A 21398-nucleotide genomic window follows, 5' to 3' on the forward strand; every position below is an offset into this window, starting at 1 on the left:
CATTATTTTTATAACCCTCGTGTTAGAATTTATTGCGGAGTCAAGGTGAAAATATGGCCGTTTAGGCATATCTATGATTGAGTATCATTGTAGAATGAAATCTAGATTAAATAGGTACATTCTATCATAAAATCAACCTAAAAGATACTGGGTTTGAATTAGAATCAAGGATATGAGTTGTTTCCGTTTTCGGGTTTGGAAATTTTAGGATTTTCGGAAACTGCCGTAATTAGTTTTGGCAACTTCCCGATCTATTTTAGCAACTTTAAACCTATATAAACTTGATACAATCTATCCTCACAACTCACACTACACCTAAACTCCATCACTCACCTTTCACTCCCCGATTCCCTCGTTTTGCTCATTTTCGAAGTTTACGCAACTCCGGCGCACTTTCAAGGCTTCTGAGGAGCGCGCCTTCGCGCTCAGATATTTTTCTGAGTTTTTTCAGAGGCCAAGCTTCAAGCTGAAGCGACCAGCTCAAACACTGAAATTTCAATTTCTTCGAGAGCGACAGCGCCTATCGAGCGCACTTCCACCGACTTCGTGGACCAGAAAATTTCCAGTTTTTAGCGTAGTATCCTCGATCATTCGCAGCTATTCCAAAGCGGAATTTTGAGATGACATCTCCAACATTGATACCGAACAGTCTTTCAAGATTTGTTCCAAAGCACTACTTATGGTGCTTGGTTTTGTGGCGATCACATTCGTTGGTGGGAGCGCTTATGGTAAGACCGGATGCACTTTATTCTCCGACTCTAGCATCTTATTTTTACGATAACTGCATTTTCTTTGAAAGACCCGGATGGAGAACAAGTGTTCTCCATCAACATTGATAATGAACCAATGGAAATTACCAGGTTCTTGCTAGCATTTGTTCTTGACTGGCTATGCCCGCTGAAATACAAGACCCATGGTGCTATTGGGTCGATAATATGTATGTCTACACTTACGAGTTTTTGCATGAGTCGTATGGCGCGGGCATTTTCCGTATTGAGGACCAAGGGGAATATAACGTCGCCTTTGGTAGCCTGTCCATGAACATAGGAACTGTTATGTTTTGGATCATGCTAAACATTTTAGGGGAATGACGTTTTTCTTTTGTCAATGATGCCACTTGCAGCGTCTTCCTTGCTTTAGCCACGGGACGTATGTGTCATGACCTTCCCCGAACCTTGATGTCTAGTTTAGCTCGATCCCATAGCATGAGGCATAAGTACCTTCTTATGCCCGTTCTAGTTTCTCGTATTATGCTATGTTTCTTTCCTATTTTTTGTACACGCTTCACGGATTGGATTACGGTCGACACTGTACGACCCACCAATAGTATTATTCAATCTTTCCGTGCAATGACTTGGCACGGGTGGAGGATACAACCTCATCTGGTTGCACCTTACACCCCGTCAGACCAAGTGGCTCTTAATAGGTTAGCAATAATAGATGATAAATGGCGGGAAGCCTGGCAAATTATCATGGCATGGCAGGACGCAAAGGAACCTCACTTCTTTATGGAAGAAGAGAATGAGGAAAATGACGAGTAATGCAGGGGATAAGGTAAGTTTTCATTCTAGTTAGTGTCTGCTTATGTCCCAAGCAATTTCATTCTTGTTAACCCCATAATGGGTAAAACTCGTATAGAGTTGTGTCAGTTTTTATTTCCTATATTAGTACGTTCTAACCTTGTTTTACAGATGTTCTTGAATTTCACTTGCTTCAATGGTATTTTTCCTACCCTCTTTATTTAATTGCTTTGAGGACAAAGCATGCTTTTTGTTTGGGGGGGGGGGCATAGAAACACGTGTAATTAAGGCATCTGTTAGGATATAGATATGTATAATATGAATTTGTTTCTAGTTAAAATTTCAAAAATTCAAAAATATAAATAAATAAGTTATGCTATACACTTAGGAATATTGGTATTGTTTCTTTCTCCATGGTCTTAACAATCTAGAAGTCTCAATGTAGTCTGTTTGCATCGAAATAATTGTTAGAAACTTAGGTTAATATATAGGTAATAATCTTTGCATCTATCTATAAATATATTACATGAGTATCTATGATTGTTAGCAGTAAGTTTCTGAAATCTAGGCTAGAGTACTTATTCTACAAATCCTGTGAGAATAAAGCCTAAAGCCTTATATGAGCGAAACATTTGAGAAATGACACAAGGGAGAAGTTTCCATCCAAGGAAAAGAAAAATAAAAATAGAATAGAAGGGAGTCAAAAGCCAAGGAAAAAAAAAAGAAAAGAAAAAGAAAAATATGGCTAAGGATGGAAACAAAGTGTAGAAGCAAAAGTAAATAACAAGGTTTTCTCTAGTTACATAATATGAAGACTCTATTATCTCAGACTTGTCCTTTTTGAATATCCATTTCCTTCCTTCTTAAACCATCTCCTAATCCCCGCAACACCTAATAAAGACCTCTAGCTCAATTAGGAATAGGCTAGTGTGATAGTAAGTGGCAGATGTGTTTGATCGACTCCGGCTTCCTTGTTGTCATTGAGATTGTAAGGTAAAGTGTGCCCATCAAGCACTAGAGTAGCTAAACTTGAGTGGAAAAATCAGTGTTGTATCTTGACTATTATTGTGAGAACCTACTTAAGGACGCTTATTCGAAGTTTCAAAACGGACCTGCTAGACATTTCATAGTATTACTCATTGTATATATGTTTATTATAGATGATTGATTATTATGCATATATTAGCTTAGGTTTTGACTTGGTTATTCTTGTTCATAGCTAGTGAGATGTATAGATAGTTTGGAGCATGAATAAGGAAACAATAGTTTTATTTCTTAGTCGTTGTAGTATAGATGAAGTTTGTGAGTACCTTCATCGAAAACTCTCACGAGGCTATAACTTCGTGCACTAGGGAATTCCTAGTGGTTTAAGGCCTTGTTGCATATGGTCAATGCAATCGCGACTCGTAAACGAGAAGTAGATAAAACTCCATTTTGGTCACTTATGTTAATTTCTCATCTTTGCTTGAGGACAAGCAAAATGCTGTTTGGGGTGGTTTGATAAGAGCTCAAAACTGTAGTTTTAACCCTTTAACAGTCATACTTTTAGACCAATTATGTGAGTAATAATTAAAGAGTTAACACCGATTCACGTGTTTTATGCATTTCAGGCTTCAAAGTCCATTATGTGCAGAAATGTGCCACTTTAGCGAGATAAAGGAGCAAAGGTCGGTTACTAAGGAGTTCCGTGATTAAAGGCCAAGTTTCGAGAAGACAAAGCCTTTCTAAAAGCCCGGTCAAAAGCTGAAAAGTCGACGCGGGCCGAAACAGCACACAAAGTCAGCAGAACTTCCGAAGGACATATCTTTGGACTCAGACCTCGGAATGGGGCCTACCTTATGTCAAAACGACCAGCTCGGAAAGAGCTTTCCAATGGTCTAAGCCTTGACCCAATCAGAGGAGCAGAAGTGGGCGGAAAGTCTGTTGAAGCCAACTGCAGCTGAAGAGGCCTTTTTGGACTGAAAGAATTGGGTTTTGGGCCTGATTCTCTGGCCCAAAACATGGCTCCAAGCCCATGCACGATTTTTGGATCTGAATGTATAAAAACAAAAGCTTAGCTCTTTGTAATGGTAGATTGTTAATGGTAGATAGTTAGACCTAGAAATAGATTAGATTAGTAGCCTCCATTAATAAATTCTAGATCTAGTTTTTCATGTAGATTAATTAAATTTAGTTCCATTTCAATTATTGTATTAGATTAAACCTTTGAATCTTGTTCTTCATTTTGATTAGATCAATAAAGTAGTATTTTTATCAATTTCGATTTTGTCATTTCCATTTCTAGATCTAATTTCAATTCCTGTCCTTATTTCATTTTAGTCATTAAATTAGATTTCATTATTGTTTAATTAAGTAAATTTCAGTTCTTTATATCATGTTTAGTTTAAATGTAATCGGAAATGATTGCGTAATGATTCTCGGCTAAACCTCCATTAGAGGGGGTTGAGAAGCCTTGATGAAAGCTTGATTCCGAATATCGTAGAATCGTCGTAATTTCCTTTCCACTCTAGAAATGATTAGTTCACCATGAGAATGGGTTTAATTGTTCACATGCTAGTTATGAATTGGTAGGAATGCCATGTGTAATTAGGGATTAGGAAGAACCAATTGTTCTGCGAAGCAGTTCAATTCGGATTACGACGATTTGTCGTTAATAGGATTAAGTCGAGTTAAGGTGGAATCAATCCCCCTCTAACTCCTTATCATCGAATCAACGTAGCATTCCCTTAGTTATTCCCATCGTCGACTAGTTGCATTTCGTGGGTAGTTGCATCGTAGTCTAGTTGCCTTTTTCGTAAATCTCTCATTAGACTTTAAGTTTAGAGTACTTACACTTGAGAACATAGCATGCGGAAGGACTAAGAGTGGAACGAATCACTCTACTCCACTATATCTCATAGACTTGAGAGTAAAAACTTTGATAAATATAAGCATCATAAGATAGTTTTAGTTTACTTACATTTTGATTTCATCGTTCATTTCGTGAGTAGACTATCAATTTAACTTTTATCATAAAGTATGTAATATTCCGCTGGGGCACTGGAATTGATCACACAACCGATTTCTTTTTCGTGGAGAAAGTGAATATAATTATTGGAAGGTTATGGGCTTGGCTTCTAAGAGTTACTAGGTGATCGAGTGGATTTCGATCACAATTTTTCTATCTAATAGATATTATATAATTATACTAATATGAAAAGTAACATCCTCTAAAGAGGATAACATATGGACTCCACCTCATGCTACGCTAGCAAGACACTAACAAAGCAAAACTCAAGAAGTAAAATGTTACAAAACATCAAATTTCTAATACAATACATCCCAATTACGAATAAAATATTTGAAGTTTACCTGTCTAAAATATGATTTTTTCTATTGAAATGGTGATTTCTCACAGAATGTCAGTGGTGGGAGTTAATTCTATTGAATAGTAATTAATTTTGCTACTTGTTAGACCTTTGAAATGTCATTTCGGCTGAAAGTTGGAAAACATCATTATTTGAAAATGAAACTATCCATAAGAACTGTCGTCTTTCTTCTACTCTTCTTGTTTGTATGTTTGAAATGTCTTTTTCATGACTGTGACACAAAGATTGGTGGTTGAGTAAGTTTTGAAACAGAACAGGGAAGTGAAGTTTATATTAGTTTCCATACTTAAACTGTATATTTTTGCAAATGCTAGTTTGGCACTTTATTGAAATATCCAGACAATTCGCTCAATATAGTAATTAATTTATGTGAAATTTGATTCTTTGTTGTACTCTTTATATACATGGGAAACTTTGTTTTCATGTTCCCTTTTCTTGTTCCATTTTTCAACTTGCAGAATAAAACGTATTTTATTGATGAAAAGAAGAGCAACACACCAGAAAGATCCAAAGAAAACTGATGAGATTAACATTGAAGGAGACCAAGAAGATGTCTGTGTTGAACGTATCTGCATTGAAAATATGGAACTTAGATTGCATTCTGTTTATTAATATTCTGCCGATTCTGAAAGATTACAGTATTAGTTGGATATCCCTAAAACTTTATGCTTATTGTCATCGTAAAGACACATGTGTTATACATAAAAGGAATTGTATACACACCATTCTTATGTTTATAGATTCAATTAAACTACTGTGTTTGACAACCATTGGAACTTCTTCATACTTAGAGATTACTCACAAGAAATATTCCACTCTAGGACCTTTCTTTCAGAAAATTTGACTTGAAGTTGGGCTTGTGTACTATCAAAATTTGGTGAAGGCAGTAATTTTATCATTCTTAAGTTTGGAGCGTCAAACTCAAAATTAATTGCAAATGAGTGGAGGGGCGGCGGGACTTATATACTATGATGCAAGGTTTTCGATGCCAATTTGGGACTATATATCTTAACATGCATCCTCACATGCGGTGTCACTTGAGCCTAACATGTGGACCGAAAAAGAAAATAGTTCTTTACCTCTTTCCAACCTTTAACAGCGCGCGTCTGACATGGTGTTTTTGATAAAAGAAAAGTCTATCTTGTTAGTTCCTGGCCTCTTTTCACAAGTAAAATTATAAAAATGGAGATGTTTATAAGTAATATAATGAGAGTATGTATGTGAATATCATACCTTGACTTCTATAAAAGTATTTGTTATATTGAGTGTTACGTTGATTTGCTTTGATAAATAGATCTTTTTTGAGATATCATTTGGATGCTCTGAGAAATCTTCGTTGTTACAATGTATGCGTTCCTTTTTCACATGTATTCTTTAAATTTTAGATGCTTAAAACCTTAATAACTAACTTTTCAGTTTTGGGGACGGAAACTTTTCAGCTTGGGGGACGGATTTAATTGTTGTGCTCACTACTGTTCAAATTTCGTATACTTTTTACTTCTTAGCATTTTTTTTTTCTATTTTCATGTTTAGATTACTTATTTACAACATTTGTGTACAACCAACATGCAAAATCGATCTGCTTAACAAGGTCACAATACAAGAACCAACCTTTGACAGAATTATCGTTGTATACAGGTATTAGTATTTTATACTTTTATTTGATTATTTTGTTTGACTATTTCCCAAGAGATATGCTTAGAAAAATTAGGATATGTATTTCGGGAAGAAAATTTTGGTGCTATCTTGTAAGAATTTAGTGTCTTTCTGGAAGAAAGGACAATCTTCTTTTCATATTAGTTCTAAGGCTCTGCATTTTTTAGAGCTATGTAGTCATAAAAGGAGTCCCAATCTGAAATAAGTGTCAAACAATCCAATATTATAATTTTTAATATTATAATGTTCTATAATTACTCAATATTATAATTTTTAATATTTATAAAGTTAGGTGATTATGATCAAACTATTGATTTATGTTGTGAACTAGATTTTGAATATTGATTATCACTGTGGTTGTTCTCTTATTCATTTAGTGACTATAATAATTCAATGGTGGTTTCTGGTCCCAATTTGTACACTATTTAACATAATGCAAATGTCATTCCGATTAAGAAAGTGTGTTCGTTTGCAGACGAGCAAGCAATGATGCTAAAAGATAAAAGGGAATATATGTGAAGCAATTTAGGAACATTCTAATGGCTGATACGGAAATAGTTTTGGTGAGTGTAGTTGTATAAATACTCCTTACTTGTGCTTCTATATTTTGTTTACTTCTTACTTTGTTAAATTTATGTCTTTCCTAATAACCAGAGAAGAAAAATCCAAGCTTAACCCCAATGGACTGGGTAAATTCCTTACTTCTGCTGCCATTGGGCTGGTAAGCACTTCATAATAATCTTGAATACAAAGCTACATGCCCCCACCCAAAAAAAAAAAACTCGCACACTCACACACACACACACTTAATGACTATTGTGCATCTTTCATTCCTTTGTTTTCAGTTTACTCTTATCAGCTCCCATGAAAGTCTTAAAGCTGATATATGGGTCATTATTGTCATTTTCTCTAGGCTTATCACTACACCATTTGAACTATTTTGCAACAATTGGGATTTTTCATTACGAACACATATACATCCGTTAGTTAATTGACAACATTTAGTAATCGTTAGTAATAGAAGTATCTGTTGGTAAATATTGGTAAATATTATGCAACGTTTTTTGTATATTTTCTAACGCTTGAATATACATTACAGAGTTGATAAACAAAAGGGAAGATAATTAAATTGTCAAAAACAAAAATCACTTTGCTAAAAATATATATAATGAAAACTTAAGCGGGAGATAACGAAAACTTAAGTGGGATTATTTTTTAGCTCTAGTCGCTCATCTAAATCACGATGACCTAAAAGGAAATCAATAACAAGTGAAAGAAAAGGAAAACAACAGGAAGAAAGAGAAAACAGTAGAGTGGTTTCGATTCCTCACTGGGTAAGTCGTCCTTTCTTCCTCTCTCTTGTTTTTCTTATGTTCTTCCCCTTCTTGTTCCTCTTCTCTCCTCCCCTTTCAATAATTGATTTCGGGTTCTAATTAAAAATTGTATCTTAGAGATTAAACGAGCTATCACTGCTTTTGTCACTCGATCTGCTCGAGGTAACTAATTTACTCATCAATTTTTTTTAAAAGTGAGGTTCTTGCCTATGGGTTTTGTCCAACTTTCGATTTTGAGATAAAAGACCCATCTTCTATATAAAAGGTGCTTGTTTTTATTAGATTTGCTTACTCTCATGTGTTGTGACTTGATTTACTTCATGTTAGATCGATGTTTTATCTATCACTATTAATGGTTTATATTGTTATTTTTGAAAGAGTTTATAACTATTTAGTACTACGAATTTTCATTTTTTTTCCTAAATGATACTCGAACTTTGAAACTCGCCTATTCGTACCACGAACTTTCAATTTAGTACATTAGTTAATTTTTCGTCCAATTTCACTAACGGCGTTAGCACTATTCACGGTTAGCACTATTCACACAGTACTATTCACGTGAACAATGTTTTCACTATTCACATGAACAATGTTTTTTCAAAAAATCAAATTTTAAAAAAACCAAAAACATTATTCATGTGAACAGTATTTTTTCAAAAATTGATTTTTTAAAAAAACCAAAAATACTATTCACGTGAATAGTGATAAACCCTGTTATCACGTGAATAGTGATTTTTTTTTTTTTTTCAATCTTAAAACTTAAAAATTATTTTTAAGATTGATTAAAGATTAAAGATTTTATTTTAAAATCTTTAATCAAACTTAAAAAAAAATTAATTTTTAAGATTTTAAAAAAAAAAACACTGTTCGCGTGAATAGTGTTTTTCACTACTCACGTGAATAGTGGTTTCACTATTCACATGAATAGTAAACAATCTTTAAAATTAACCTTAATTTTTAAGTTTTGTTAAAGATTTTTTTTTAAAATCACTATTCACAACACTATTCACGTGAACAGTTTTTTTTTTTTTTTTTTTAATAATCTTTAATCAATCTTAAAAATTAATTTATTTTTAAGTTTGATTAAAATCACTATTCACATGAATAGTGTTTTGGTTTTTTTCAAAATTTGAATTTTTGAAAAAACACGGTTCATGTGAATAGTGTTATTGGTTTTTTTTAAAATTTGAATTTTTGAAAAAACACTATTCATGTGACTAGTGAAAACACTGTTTACGTGAATAGTGTTGTATGAATAGTGAAAACGTTAATAGTACTAACGCCGTTAGTGAAATTGGACTGAAAATTAACTGATGTACTAAATTGAAACAAATTGAAAGTTCGTGGTACGAATAGGCGAGTTTCAAAGTTCGGGTACCATTTAAGAAAAAAAGTGAAAGTTCGTAGTACTAAATAGTTATAATTTCTTTTTGAAACTTAAATGCAATATCTGACTTGTTTTAATATTTTGTCTTGTTTTACAATTTGCAGTAGTACCCCTATGGTTTGTTCATGTCAAATTTATTAATACAATGAAAGTGAACCATCTTTGTGGTCGAGTCCAGAACTCGTCTGTGTGTGTGTGTGCGCGCGTGTATGTCTGTGTGGTTGTTTGTTTCATTCCTCTTTTGTTTTTGAAATGTTGTTTATTATGATATATTATATTTGATTGAAGAGTCCAACTTTGTTCACCAGCACAGTAACCATGCACTCTGTGCATTTTCATTTGTCAAGTTAAATATGACTGAAATGAAAAGCTTAGGTGAATAAAAATGGACTCTCTATGTCACACTCTGCTGAACTTCTGAAACCTCCCAACCTTCAATAAAAATGGACTATGTATGTTACACTTTGTGTTCACAGACCTCATCGACGAGTTAGGGAATTCAAAATTACACTCATTTGTTGTTAGATGGGAAGTTTCTGTCTACCTTTCCAGTTGCTCAATCAATTTCCTTTGGAGATTTTCGCTTAAAATCCCATCACTCTTGAGAGGAATATTAATATGCTTCTTGTCTCTTGAAAATCCTGCACTTGAAGGTGATTTAGCCAAGTCAATGATTTCCTTGTACAAGCGAAGACAACATAAATTAACACTACCAAATAACGTAGTCGTGTACCCTGTCGTCTGATCTGGAGTCAACCAAACTCTGAAGTTTTCTCAATTGCAGTAGTATCCCTTTGGTCTCACTTAATGTTTAAAGTTTTAACTATTAAGTATTATAGGAAAAAAAATAAGAAAACCTATTTTTTTTATGGTTACATAGTATAGTATGGTAGTTGATAGTACATATAAGTGTTTAAGTGTTACCTATACGTTTGCATATAATCGGATGATTGGAACTTATTTGCTTATTTTTTCTTAAATTCCTTAACTATATATAAACATGTTTTATTGTAAAGTGAGTGAGCAAATTCAGAAAGTTTGGATGGACGAAAAAAACAAGAGGTCCACACTTTATGAAGACGGGGTTAGGGATTTGGTTTCATTTGCCAAAACAAAGTTGGGCGGATCTACTTGTCCTTGCCCATGTAAAAACTGTAGGAATAGGTTCCGACTAGAATATGATGTGGTCGAAGATCATTTGAACCTAAACAGTATAGATCTCTCATACCGTGTATGGGTTTTACATGGTGAAAGACGCTTGTAGACTTCGATGGAGCATCCGGTGGTGGGAAACATGGAAGAAATAAACACCGAGGAAGAAGGGCTTGGAATAGGGAACTTTGTTGATGCTTATATGGGCCATGTTATTGAAATAGGAGATAATGAACCACCGTTTGTTCCTGAACCAGACTTGGGTAAGAGGTATCTTGACTACAAAAAAAAAAAAGCGAAAGAAAAATTGTATCCTTCTTGTAAGGGACCCGAGACAACACTTTCAGCAATTGTTGAACTTCACAATTTGAAGAAACAATGGGAATAGTGTGACAGCATTGTTGTCCATGTTGAGGAGATGCATGGTTACCCAAAGAAAACACATTGCCAGTGAAATATCCTGTAATGAAGCAAATGTTGAAAGACCTAGGGATGAAAGCCAAGTGCATTCATGTGTGCGAAAATAATTGTATGCTATTGTGTGATGATTTTTCCTAATCTAGAAACACAAATATTTTGTTGATGATCAAAGAACAATGAGAAATATTGGATCAAGAAGAAGAAGATATGTAGAAGATGATGAGTTGAACCACGTTCTTTAATGGCTGCCTACGTATCCTGTAAATAGGAATCCAACTCAAATCGTAGTTCGACTATTCTATTTATAAGAATAGATGAGGTTTCCCAATTAGTGTTTAACTAGGAAACCGTCTCTTGTTAAGTCTCATCTTGACTCTTCTAGAAGCCCCATGTTTCCTAAGTCAAATAGGTCTTCTTCATTGACTTAAACAACAGAAAAACATGTTTAGGTTCGGAGTAGTAGTTAGAGCTCCGAGCCTAGTAGTTGAGTTCCGGATTTGGAGTTCATAGTTAGGAGTTAGTTATACGAACCTACTACTCCAGCTAGTTCCAAAGCCCACGAACCTGCTTCGAACCTAGTAGTTGAGTTCCGGATTTGGAGTTCATAGTTAGGAGTTAGTTATACGAACCTACTACTCCAACTAGTTCCAAAGCCTACGAACCTCCTCTTCTTGTCTCACTTCCGAACCTAGGAAGTAAGAGGATTTGGACTTGAGATATGTTTTGGTACTTTCTACCCACACCAAGACCATATCCGAGCCTTAAGAAGATGCTGACACGTGTTACATATCTATTTGCTAAAATATGCACACACAGATGCCCCCCTTTTTTATGCATGGGTTGTGAATCAAACCCTTAAGGAAAAAGGCCTAGTAAAAATGTACGCGACGTCTTATGCCTCAACTTTCTCTATGGAATGTATCAGCAAAATTTTGCATTACTTAAGTACAAGGAATTGTAAATTCAGACCTGCCATGCCCATGCCCCCCAAGCCTTGTATATTAAGCCGAACTTGCTGAAAACCAGGCCTGCTATGCCTTGTGATGATCCGGACTTGGACATGAGGAGTGAAATCCAGACATGCTATATATTGTGATGACCCGGACTTGGTCAGATCAATCCGGCCCATGTTTCACAAAGATCCGGACTTCTTGGGAGTACATTCCGGAACTAAACTTCATGAAAGCCGGACTTGTCATCACCATGCCCCGAACCTTGTATATTGGGCCGAACCTAGTATATGAGGAGCTAAGCACAAGGAATCGAAATTTGTCAAGTCCGGACATCCCAAGTATTATAATGATCTAGACTTAGGTAGATTTCATCAAATCACCTTGACTCGGAAGTGCAACCCGGATATGGGCTTGGCGAAACTTGAACTGGGCCTTGCGAAATTGAGCTGTTGAACATAACAAAAAGATACCCTTCGCTAACTTTGTGTCTATTTGTTTGAAACCCTTTCCTCTTCCTTCTTCCTTTGAGTTTTGCCCCACGCGAATTCTCTTGCTGCCCCCACTCAAATAATTCGGATGTATCAAAAAGCTCCAAAATTGTTTCAACAGCTCCAACAGCTCGTGTTAACTTAAAAGATTCAAAATTTGTGATTCGCCATTGACAAGATTGAAGAGTTTTGAGATATCAAAAGAAAGTAAGTAAACCGTCAGTTCTTTTTATTTTCTTTGATTGAAACCAAAGATTTACTTTCAACTGTTTGCTTAGTTTAAATCCTCTTATCTTATTTTTAGCAGTCAATTCTGATTTCCATCAGTTTCGTTGTTGGTTGGTATTGTTGTATCGGGTTTGCTAGCGAGCCTACATGTCTAGGTTGATCAAGTTAGTATCGCGTGTTGCTACTGCGTATACAATGTCTCATCAATCAGTAGTGAGGCAGTGTCGGATACAGTACCCACCACTATAGTTCCGGATGTTTCAGTTGTTGAAGCAATAGCAGTGCTGGGTTACAGAGCAGTTATAGATGTTACACCTCCGGTTATGCCCTAAGCTAAAATTCCCACAACAGATTGGAACACTATTCCTTTTGGGGATATATCCGACTTAGAAAAGATCCGTAATGCATTTTCAATTTCGGAGGAAATCAACATCGTATATCCACAAACTACTGACCTTGGGACTGATGAACATCCCTGAATATATCTTGGATTATTAAAAGCTGGACTCCGTCTCCCTTTGCCTTCGTTTATGGTAGATGCCCTCAAATATTTCCAAGTCTCAATCAACAGAGTCAGGGGCGGATCTAGGATTTTAGATAAGGGGGGGCTGCCATGGAGTTAACCTTTAAAGATTTTTTTAGGAACCAATAAGCTAGCATTGATAAACAAAAGAATTATCGTTTTTATTACCTTACCCAAAATGGACAAAATAGTGTTTTCACTATAGACCTAGACAAATATAACAAAGAAATGTGCAAGAATAACATAGCACATTAGCATCACACTAGTGAAGTTTTGACTTGCGTGGATTCTTATCAAATACATCTATTATTGCATCCAAATCAACTTCTTTAGCAAATTCCCGTTCAATGTAAATAGTCATGCAATCTGCAAGAAATTCATCCCCCATCTTGTTACGAAGTCGTGTTTTGAGCAATTTCATAGTTGAGAATGCTCGTTTTGTAGTTGCCATGAAAACAGGAAGTGTCAAGACAAGACGAATCAATCTATCAATCAAATAATAGATATTGATCTTTCTTGTTTCAACTAGTCTTTGACATAATTCGGAGATGGTAGACAACTTCTGAAAAAGAGGATGCTTGAGCACATTAAGTTTGTAATGTTGCAGTTGACTTCTCAAATGATGTATCTCTTGTTTCGTGAAGTCTCCACAATAAAACTTTTCTGTGAGTTTGCAAATGTCATCAATGCTGAAGGATTTAAAAACATCTTTCGGATCCAAAGCAGAACTAAGATAAAGAAGCTCTATTGTTTCTTCTGGAAATTTGTTATTTAATTCCACCAACTGGTAATCTATTACAAAGATTAAATAACTTCGACGGTAGTGGTGCTCAACTCTGTAATGTAATCTTTCTGGGCAAGAACGACATTGTACCCACCATGTGTCGAGCACCCATATCAGGCATATCAATGTCATGTTTTTTGCAAAACAAAATCATATCACTAAGAAAAGCGTCCCAAGAAGATCCTCTTAATTCTTGAAGAAGTGCTTTCGATCGAGAGACTAAGTTTCACAAAGATTTAAAATGTCTTGGGACTTTTCTTGCAGGGCTTTACACAAGACATTAGTAATTCCCATAGTCTTATGCAATAAATAAAAAAGAAAGACAAACTCAAAACTTTTCATTGCAAGAATAGCACCTTTAGCTTCTCCACGCATAGAGTTGCTTGACCCGTTCTTCATGACGCTTTCAATAACTATACAAATTGAATCAAACATCTCTTTCAGGCTACAAACCGAAGCAAAATGAGAACTCCATCTAGTATCTCCTGCTCGTTGCAAAGTAGAAACTTGATTAGCTCCTTTTCCAGTAACAAGTTCACCACTAACTACCAGCATATCAATTTCATTTTTTCGAGTATCTTCCAACTCATGTTTACTTTTGGGCGCAACATGAAGATTAACAATAGAAGCCAACTTGGAAAAAACAACCAAACATCAGAAACATCTTTAGAAGCCGCAACTAGAGCAAGTTGTAGACGATGTGCAAAGCAATGCACATAATATGCATATGGACACTCCTTCAGAAACAATGCCTCGTAATCCATTCCATTGACCACGCATATTGCTAGCACCATCATAACCTTGACCTCTCATATTTATAATATGCAAATTATGGCGAGCAAGGATATTGCATATAGCTTCTTTCAAAGTTAAAGCACAAATGTCTTTAACACCAACAATACCAAGAAAATACTTTCTAACAAAACCACCTCTATCAACAAATCTTAGGACAATCGCCATTTGCTCCTTGTTTGAATTATCTTGTGCTTCATCAACAAGGACACAAAATTTTGCATCACCAATTTCCTCACAAATTCTCTCTCTCACTTTATCGGCATAGATATGCAAAAGTGTCTTTTGAATTGAATGTGAGGTATATATGGCATTTCTCAGAGCATCTTTTAATAATTCTGCAACCTTGTCATTCAACATCGTTGGAAATCCCAACACTCCCTTGAAATTTCCACCATTTTTTGACTTTTTGGACTCGTCATGGCCTCTAAAAGAAATTCCTTGTAGTGTAAGAAATTGAATACACTGAAGAATAGCTTTGACTAGCAAACGGTTCTTAACAACCTCTTCTTTAGATAATGTATTTAACACATTATCTATATGTCAAGAAGGATTCATGAAATTTTCACAAGCTATCATCGCCGACCTATGAGGTGAGCATGGACCTCCTTCATGTTTCAAAAAGGAACACTTCTTTCCATTATTAATCTTCTTCCAACATTTAAACCTTCAATAGTGAATGCAGGACGCTTCGGCGGATTTGTTTCAAATATAAAACATGGAAAACAATAAGCTCTATCCGTATGGAGTGAGTACTCTAGCCAAGGAAATAGTGTGAACCAAGAGGAGTTGAACCGGCGAGTTTGCTTTCCGAATATGGTGGATGGATACTCTTTCTCACTGAGTTCAAGTAACCAACGCCCCTTTCCAAGAAAAGCTCGTCGAACATCATCTTGTTGATTAACCGGGTAATTATATATTGGAGTACGTTTACCCGGATCACGTTCAAATAAAGATGTGGAGTCAACTTCTTCAACACTAACTCTTTGGGCTTGAGGAGAAGGTTCAACTTGCTTAATTTCAACAACTTGAACTTGTGAAGGAGGTTGGCCATCTCTATCAAGTCTTGAAATATCAAGACTAGATGATGTAGAAGTTACATCATTTTCGGGTGACATCTTTGGGTTTAAAGAAGGAAAACATGGTTTTCATTTTCTTCTGAGCTTGATGTTCGAGACATTCTTACCTAAGATAAATCATAATAATTTCGTAATCAATAGTTTGCTCTATACTAAAAACAAAAAAAAAATATCACAATAATAACTACAATAATATTCAACTAATTAAATAAGACAAAAACTTAAATGACAATCTAATACTCCAATATAAACTATAATTTAACAAGGCAATAAGTCAAGTAGAGACCACATTAGTATTTGAAAATTGAAAAACAAAAACGAAATAAAAAATATAGGCATAATACAAAACAATTTACCTTAGCCCTTAGCTAATGAATAGCCGAATATGAAATAAAATGATAAATAGATTAGGCGCTGAATTGAACCGCCGAATGGAAGAAGATAATAATAGAGAACAAAATTTTCTTTTGTGAACGGTACCATCGATCTGATTAATGCGACCTGAAAAGGACCTTTCAGGTTTTTTTTTGACCTTTCGGGTTTTTTTTTTCGGTTTTACTTTTTTGAGAATCTCGGATTGTGAGTTGTGAGAAACTGGGATAGACAGATAGTGACTTGTGGGCCCCTATTGTGAGTTGTGATTCTTTTTTTTTTTTTTTTTTTTTTTTAGTGGAAATTTTATTGATACTGATAAAGAATTTTACAAATAATTAGGACAAGCGTGCAACAAGCTGCACCGCAAGTCCTTTCTGAATAGCAAATCCTATTCTTCTAAAAACAAACTCGTTAGAACCAAATTGTCATAACATTATCGTCCATAACTTTCTGAAGTCTCTTGAGAAGCTCAACGATCGTTGTTCCAAGAAACCAAAAGTGTCGAAACTAAACGAGAATGAAACAATCTTTGGTTAGCCGTGCAAGCTTCCTCATGCTTCTCCATCTTCCCTGTCGCTGCTCTCTTAGCTGCTCCCCCCACCTCAAAGACTCCATTCCCAAGCCCTACCAACGGAGAGGCTCCAGTTACATCAACACATGCATGTCTCCCCTCAGACCAACTGTATATCAATATATCTGCAGGTCGAAGTGTGGATCTTCCCTCATTCGGATCAGTGAGAAAATTCACAGGAGCCTCCTTTTTCACTTGTACCCCAGCCCTCCAAAATGCATCACATAAAATATAAGTTAGGAACAGCAAACAGGATAAGACCAAACTGGAATTGATTGTGACTTGTCACTTGTGGGCCTATGGGCTAGTGTTCATACTACTATTTTATTTTTTGGGGAAGTTTTGGGGGGGATGTAGCCCCGGTAAGCCAACCTTTTGATCCGCCCCTGAACAGAGTAATGCCGTGGTTTGTTCATAACGTCACGTACATGCACATATTGGGCCGAAAACACAATATAGCTGTGACTTGTGGGGTTATTGCCTACTTTTTTAAACTGTTGAGTTATAATAACGGAGATGCTACTCTTTCTGCTAAACCCGGAGGTGAACGTATCATATGTTACGAAGGTAAAAATAATGATGACCACTAGCGTAAATATGCTATCTGTGTAACTGGAGGCGAGTGGAGTAATGTTACCTTTGATGATAGTCAGAAGATAATCCGATATGGCTTTTCATTATCAAAAGATAGAGTTGATGTTGAATTGCCGTCTCTAACTACTGAAGAGCTAAATGCTGTGATGGCTCTTATCGCACTCCCAATCTCTATGAAACGTCCTGCTTCCATAGTTCCAGATCCGTTGTTAATCTCTGAGTACCTTACTATGTCCCCAATGGAGTTGCAAGCGTTGGAACCCAGAGTTGGGTATATGGGAGGGAATCCCGGAACTGCTATTACTTTGTACCCAAAGGAGGCCCTTGTGCGAAAGGAGGTCCTTGCTCTTATGTCCAAGCCAGATCCGAACTTGAAGAAGAGAGCTCCAAAAAAAACAAATAAACCCCCTTTCGAAGTTGTCAGGTATGCGATGGTTAGTAAGACGAAAGTGACTGAGGCTACAAAAAAGCGTCTCATTGCAAGAGAAAGGGTAGGAGAAGTTCCAGGAACTGGGGTTCTTCCGATGCCATCATTATTTACGAAGGTGAAGGCCTCAATGGGACTAAAAGTCTAGACGACATTCCATCCTCAAGAACCAAAGTTACGATGGAGACACCAATTTGCAACTTCCTCTTCATGAGCCGGATGTAGAAACGGGCATTGACACTACGGGGGAAGAGAATAATGACATTTTTTTCTTGACCGATATTAAGAGTTTGGACCTCGTGCAATCCGATCCGGTTGAAAGTATGATATCTAATGCCAACCAAGGTCTGTCCACGAACTCAAACAAAAGGAGGGATCATCCACCAATTACTCAAGATGTGGACGTTCGGGTGGGGAAAAAGAACAAATCAACATCTTCCAACTATGGAACAGCTCCAAAGCCATTCGTTCCAGTTCCTAGAGTACTGGGATTATCAAATCATCCATTAATTACTGACTAAGATATGCTTAAGGATCCTGGAGTTGCTATAGGATTGATTGAATCGATGACGCTACCCAAAGAGAAAGCTAAACATAAAAGAGTACTCCGCACAACAGTGGGCCTGGAACGAATGTGTCGGCATATGATGAAGGTAATTCACAATAATTCTTCATTGTCTTTTTCTGTGTCCATATGCGAGTTCTGGATACTAACTATAGTATTCTCAACACTGCAGGCTAGTATGGATGTATCTAAAACTTTCGCTCTGGTGCGTAAGAACCAAGATGAAATGGATAAATTCACAAAAGAGAAAGCTGACCTGACCAAGGAACTCCTCGTTTCTAAATAAACGATTAAAAGATTGGAGAGTGATAATGACATTATGAAGAGCAAGAATGAGAGTCAAGCCAATGAAATTGCGTAGGTCAGAGCCGTTGAGAAAGAGCTTAGGAAGACCAGATATAAGAACAAGAGTCTCGAAGAAGACCTTGAATTTACTAAGTTCGAACACCAGGAGGTCCTTAAAGTAAAAAACAATCTGATTGAATGAGTTGCCCATTTCGATGGTCTTCGCGAGGCATGGCAAGCTGACCGAAGTCGTCTGAATGGTGAGATTGCTACGTTGAATAATCTAAAGATGCATTATGAGGACAAAGCCATAGCTTTGCAAGGAGAAATGAACCCTCTAAAGTTTGAACTATTCGAAGCCTGTAAAAAGGCAGCATTGGCAGAATTGGAGTTGACCCACTCTCGGTTGGTGAATACAGAGTTAAGAGAATCAGTAAACAAAGCTAATGTGGAGGTTGAGCTATTGAGAGCTCGACTTTCCTCATCCTCTAATTCTGTGACTGCCCTAGTGCCGATTCCCGAAGCTCCTGAAAGGAGTGCGAAGGAGATAACCGAATTTTACACCGAACTAGTTGATGTAGTCAGTACCGAAGCATACAAGAATGGCATCTCTTCTGCCTGTCCCGTGTTTGACATTCCTGAATCAGAATACGATAAGCGGTATGATGAAAAACTCGGAAAAGCTTGGGCATCTAGAACCGTCTCTCCTGATGATGACGTCTTGTATCCCGATCTATAGGCTGATGTTGATGTACTTCAGGTGAAGTTGGAGAACGATCTAGCCTTGCAAAAGTATCAACAAGGGTCGGAAGTGGAAGGTTCAGAAGGGGAAGGTCCGGAAGAGGAACATGGTGTTGATGCATATGGAGAGGAGGAATTGGCAGAGGGATCAGGAACTGTAGTGCCGGCCTTGGCAACACTCGGATCAACTCCCGAAGGATTAGCTCCTGAAGACACGTGATTCGTTCCCTGTAATTCCTTAAAATGCCATTTGAGTTGTAATCAGCTTATCTATCATTAATAAACCTTTGATTAGCTATACTTGAGTGTTTATTTTTGAGTCAAATTTTGCTAAATTCGTTGGAAAAATAATCATGTATGTGTGCCACAATTTTATTTATTTATTTATTTTTAACTCAAACGTAACTCATAACTCTAATGCCCCAAGTTTATATGGGACAATAAAGAAAGATCATGTAGGAAAGTAGGGTATACACCTCGTATCTGTTCCTGTGAAGACTGTAATGTTGGAAAAACTAATGCATAAATCGATACTTATAGACATAAGGCATTAGAACTGTGCTTAGCTAGATAAAATCCAAGCTAAGTGTAAACTTTCTTAAGCACACACATGGAACAATATATGAGATCTTTCACTCATTATCCAAAGAAAGCTTTCTTAAGATTCTGATACAAGTTTGGCCAATATGTGGGATCTTGCACCCAACATCTAAAAAGTATCCCAGTATAAAAATAATAAAAGAAACACACTCTGAAAAGAGAAAGATAATTTCTATTAAAAATACTTGCGGAAATTCGCAATGTTCCATGGGTAACACTCTAAAAAAAGAGAAAGATAACTACTATTGAAAATACTTGCGCAAGTTTGCAGTATTCCAAGGTTTAGCAAAAATTTCACCATCCATGGATTTAAGATAGTAACTATCATTGCCAACTATCCTATCAACGATATATTGACCTTCCCAATTAGCTCATAACTTCTTAGGCGCGGGGTCCATACGAAGGATCAAATCCCCTTCCTTGAAAGATCAAGGTCGTACCCTTTTATCAAAAGACCTTTTCAGCTGGTGCTGATAAGATGCCAGCCGTAAGGCTGTAGATTCTCTTTTTTCATCCAACAAGTCTAATTCTTGAGAAAGAATTTCTTCATTGTCGAAGGTGAGTACTAAATCTGACTTTTGGGTAGTGACCCTCATCTCAGTAGGAAGGACAGCTTCGGTACCATAAGTGAGAGTGAAAGGTGATTCGCCAGTCGAACGTCGAGGAGTTGTTCGGTAAGCCCAAAGTACTTTAGGCAACTCCTTAACCCACAGTCCGCTTCTCTCCACGAGTTTCCATTTCAAATTATCCAAAATAATGCAGTTAGAGGCTTCCGCCTGACTGTTACCTTGAGGATATCCAGGAGAAGAGAAAAGTTGCACAATACCCCAATCTCGGCAAAAAGATTGTGTTTTGGTGCCCCGGAATTGTGTCCCATTATCCGAAAGAATGACTTTAGGTAATCCGAACCTGCAAATGATATTGTTCTAGATGAACTTCGTGACATCAACTTCCTTGATATTCGCTAAAGGAACTGCCTCTATCCACTTAGTAAAATAATCTGTTGCAACTAAAAGGAACTTCATGTTACCAGGAGCTATAGGTAGAGGACCAACAATGTCCATTCCCCATTGAGCAAATGGCCACGGAGATGCCAGAGGATGGAGCTCTTCGGTTGGAACATGGATGTAGTTAGCATGTCTCTAGCAAGCATCACACTTCCGAACATAAGCGTCTGCATCTTTAAGCATATAAGGCCAAAAGTACCCCTGTCGGAGTATCTTGAGTACCAAAGATCTGCCCCCAGCATGATTTCCACATTCACCTGAATGTATCTCTTCAAGTAGAGTATGAGCCTCGGCATGAGTAACACAACGCAAGTGAGGTCCTAAGTAAGACTTCTTGTACAAGTTGTCACCAACAAGTAAATAACGTCCCACTTTGGCTAACAACTTCTGTGCTTCTGTCTTCTCTGCCGGAAGAGTGCCATCCAATAGATAAGAACGATACGGATCCATCCAGGTCCCCACTGGAGCTTGCAAAATTGGAGCCACAAGACAAACTAATTCCCTTTCAATACTAGGCGCTGATTGATATTCGACTGGAATGGAACGAGC

General features: G+C 36.7%; 1 pseudogene; it reads left to right on the top strand.

Moving 5' to 3' along the window:
- The window catches only part of LOC147516029 (uncharacterized), an 83193-nt pseudogene that overhangs the window by 19819 nt on the left and 41976 nt on the right, over positions 1-21398 (top strand).

Source organism: Coptis chinensis, chromosome 2 (genome assembly GCF_015680905.1).
Source record: "Coptis chinensis isolate HL-2020 chromosome 2, ASM1568090v1, whole genome shotgun sequence".
NCBI classification, from domain to species: Eukaryota; Viridiplantae; Streptophyta; class Magnoliopsida; order Ranunculales; family Ranunculaceae; genus Coptis; species Coptis chinensis.